This window comes from Triticum aestivum, chromosome 6A (genome assembly GCF_018294505.1).
Source record: "Triticum aestivum cultivar Chinese Spring chromosome 6A, IWGSC CS RefSeq v2.1, whole genome shotgun sequence".
NCBI classification, from domain to species: Eukaryota; Viridiplantae; Streptophyta; class Magnoliopsida; order Poales; family Poaceae; genus Triticum; species Triticum aestivum.
In genome coordinates, this window is record NC_057809.1 from 506,887,346 (window position 1) to 506,891,592 (window position 4,247).

Consider the following 4,247-nt stretch of genomic DNA (forward strand, 5'->3'; position numbering starts at 1 on the left):
AAGCAAAATAAGATTCATAAAGGATAAACATCACATGCAATCAAAATATGTGACATGATATGGCCATGATCATCTTGCGCCTTTGATCTCCATCTCTAAAGTACCGTCATGATCTCTATCGTCACCGGCATGACACCATGATCTCCATCATCTTGATATCTATCAATGTGTCGTCACATGGTCGTCTCGCCAACTATTGCTTTTGCAACTATTGCTATCGCATAAAGATAAAGTAAAGCAATTACATGGCACTTGCATCTTATGCAATAAAGAGATAATCATAAGGCTTCTGCCAGTTGCCGATAACTTTAACAAAACATGATCATTTCATACAACAATTTATATCTCATCACGTCTTGACCATATCACATCACAACATGCCCTGCAAAAACAAGTTAGACGCCATCTACTTTGTTGTTGCAAGTTTTACGTGGCTGCTATGGGCTGAGCAAGAACCATTCTTACCTACGCATCAAAAATCACAACGTGGTATAGTGATTGCTTTTTGATCTTCAAAAGGAACCATGTTCATTGAATCCGATTCAACTAAAGCTGGAGAAACATACACCCACTAGCCACCTGTGTGCGAAGCACGTCGGTAGAACCAGTCTTGCGTAAGCATACGCGTAATGTCGGTCTGGGCCGCTTCATCCAACAATGCCGCTGAATCAAGAATCAACTAGTGACTGCAAGCAATATGTATATACCCACGCCCACAACTCCTTTGTGTTCTACTCGTGCATACAACATCCATGCATAAACCTGGCTCAGATGCCACTATTGGGGAACGTAGTAATTTCAAAAAAAATCCTACGCACACGCAAGATCATGGTGATGCATAGCAACGAGAGGGGAGAGTGCCGTCCACATACCCTCGTAGACCATAAGCGGAAGCGTTATGAGAACGCGTGTCAGTGTCAAAACCGGCGGATCTTGGGTAGGGGGTCCCGAGCTGTGCGTCTAAGGCGAATGGTAACAGGAGGCGGGGGACACAATGTTTTACCCAGGTTCGGGCCCTCTTGATTGAGGTAAAACCCTACGTCCTGCTTGATTAATATTGATGATATGGGTAGTACAAGAGTAGATCTACCACGAGATCGGAGAGGCTAAACCCTAGAAGCTAGCCTATGGTATGATTGTATGTTGTCCTACGGACTAAAACCCTCCGGTTTATATAGACACCGGAGAGGTTAGGGTTACACAAGGTCGGTTACAAAGGAGCAGATATACATATCCGTATTGCCTAGCCTGCCTTCCACGCCAAGTAGAGTCCCATCCGGACACGAGATGAAGTTTTCAACCTTGTATCTTCATAGTCTAACAGTCCGGCCAAAGGATATAGTCCGGCTGTCCGGAGACCCCCTAATCGAGGACTCCCACAGTAGCCCCTGAACCAGGCTTTCAATGACGATGAGTCCGGTGCGCAGTATTGTCTTCGGCATTGCAAGGCGGGTTCCTCCTATGAATATACCACGGAAGAATTTGAATATAAGGGTAGTGTCCGACCCTGCAAAATAAGTTCCACATACCACCGTAGAGAGAATAATATTTCTACAAATCCAATTTGCTAACTTGTTTTGGCAACACGACATTATGTCACGGCCCGGTGATTATTCAAACCGTTTCCTTTAACTAGCCCCGCACATAACGTGAGGCAGTTTTTTGACACGTCTTGTCAAAGCAGAGATCGTGTCCCCTTATCACGGGATTCTCATCAATACGGGTGTAGGTAAACCAACCGTGCCATCGATCACAGCGCTTGGGGGACAAGCGAGTTTTACCAGGCTAGTGGAGACGCATAGTTTCGTCCGCCCATATAAAGGGATAAGGATTTACTTTTTCATCCACGCCTTCTTCCTCCTTTGCTCATCCACCTTCGCACACTCGAGCTCCAGCGCCCATGTTCGCATTTCCCACCTCGACCTTCTCCAACCATGTCCGGAGCGGGAGGCAGGTGGATGGTCTCCTCTGTCATGGAGGGACACGTCAAGAAGCTGAGGAGAGCCGGATACTTGCCCGACAACATTGCGCACCGGCTCCCAGAGGAGGGGCAGCTCATCCCCACCCCCAGGCCCCATGAGAGGGTAGTGTTCCTCACCCATTTCCTCCGCGGACTAGGATTTCCTCTCCACCCATTTGTCTGGGGGCTCATGTTCTACTATGGCCTGGATTTCCACAATCTGGCCCCGAACTTCATCCTCAACATCTCGGCGTTTATCGTCGTGTGCGAGGCTTTCCTTCGCATCAAGCCCCACTTCGGCTTATGGCTGAAGACTTTCAATGTCAAGCCGAAGGTAGTGAGTGACCGCCAGGCGGAGTGCGGGGTGGGCAAGATGCCCAACATCACATGGCTCGAGGGCTCCTTCGTTGAGACCATAAAGGGGTGGCAATCGGGGTGGTTCTACATCACCGAGCCGCGTGACCCTACATGGGTAGCGGCCCCCGAGTTCCGATCGGGCTTCCCCACGCGGCTCACCTCCTGGCAAGAGAAGAGCCTGTCCTGGGGTAGTTCGGGAGAGCTGACCGGACTCCAAACATGTATTCAAAACATGGTGAACAAGAAGCTAAAACTCGTCAACGTAGTCCAGGTCATGCTCCACCGCCGGATCCTCCCGTGCCAACAACGGGCCTTCAACTTGTGGGAGTTCAACCCGGCGCAGCACCGAACTCTGAACGGGCTCTTTGACACAACTCACAAAGATGCCTGGAGGGTGCTGTTCAAGAGCGCCGAGGTCCCCCCTCCCATTACTAAGGATCGCGGATTCAGCGCGAAGCGCCAAGCCAGCGCGGTAAGCTGCTTTACCTCTTACAGGATACCTATTTTTCATAGATTGACTCCATGCAGGATCTAAACTCCCGTACCTTTGACAGGACTGGCAGGAGACGGCCGAACAGATCGACTGTCCGGCTCCTTTGCCCGAAGGCCTAGCAGATGCTCTTCTGGCGAAGATGCTGACTCTGGCTCCTTATACGGTGCCGGAGAAGGCCAAGAAGGCCAAAGGAACCCGAAAGAGTTCCCGACGCCAGGCGTCATTGGACTCACTGTCCGAGGACTCTACGGCGCAATCCTCCCCCGAAGACGAGGAGGCAGAAGAAGATGCTTCCCCTCCAGACAGGGGAGACAAGAAAAGGAAGGCCGCCCCGCCCTAACTAGGGAGGCCGAAGGGTCCAAGAAGGGGAGGACTCTCCTTCCGGACAGCTCTACCACCGCCGCCGACGGCGAAGACGAGTGGCTGCCCAGGGCCAAGCCCCTGGGGAAGTAGTAAGTATTCAGATACCAGAGTAACTCATAGTATTCCTTTGCCGCACTACTTCACCTAACGCCGAAATATGATTATGCAGGCCGCCCCGAGCGTGTATCAATGTATCATCGGACGGCTCCCTGGGCTCGTCGGATATGGATAGCGATCCAGTCCCGACCGCCACCTCCCCTCGTCCTGCGGACAACGCCGAGGTGCTGTCTCACGAGGCACCGGGTCGAGGGGAGACAGTCCCGGAGGCGCCTCAAGGCGGCCTCCCGAACTCCGGGAGCCGAGGGGACAAGGCCCCTAAGAGCTCCGAGTTCGGCCCTCAGCCGAACACCGTGCTGGAACCTCCAGTGGTTCCGGGCTCGGGCAGGCGGCCTCCTTCTAAGAGGGGCGATACGCCTGTACCGGTGACCTCTGTCCATCCAGAGGCGCCGGACAATCTACTGGAAGTGCTTTGCAGCACTTCCATCGACGAGAAGCACCGCACTATCATGAGTACAGTGATCCAGAAGGTTCAGTCCGCCAAGAGCGGATTGACTGAAGCCTGTGCCAGCCTTCTAACAGGCTTTGAGGTAAGTGTTTGAAATATAGGAAAAATATTACAGCATAGACAGTAGCCCCTGATGCTCTGTTCGGTGTTCACAAAGAAAAGCCAAACAGAGGATCAAACAATATCGCAGGAGTCTAATATGAGTATGTCAATATGCATATGCAGGCTTTGCTGTTGGCGTCCGCCGCACTGACTGCGGAGGTCGCTGTACTGAAGCAGGACCTTAAAGGGTCTGGACGAGCTCGGTCTTGCCAAGAGGCAGCTCGAGGAGAACACAGGTAACTAGTACCTAGTCTGTGGATATGTATAAAAATAGTGCGATTGCAAAATGACAGGATCATCATGAATTTGCCAGGGGCCACGACCGAAGTGGCGACCCTAAAGCAAGCACTGTCCGAGGCTGAAGATAAAGCGGCCAAGGAGCGCACCGAGCGAGAAAAGCAAGAGGC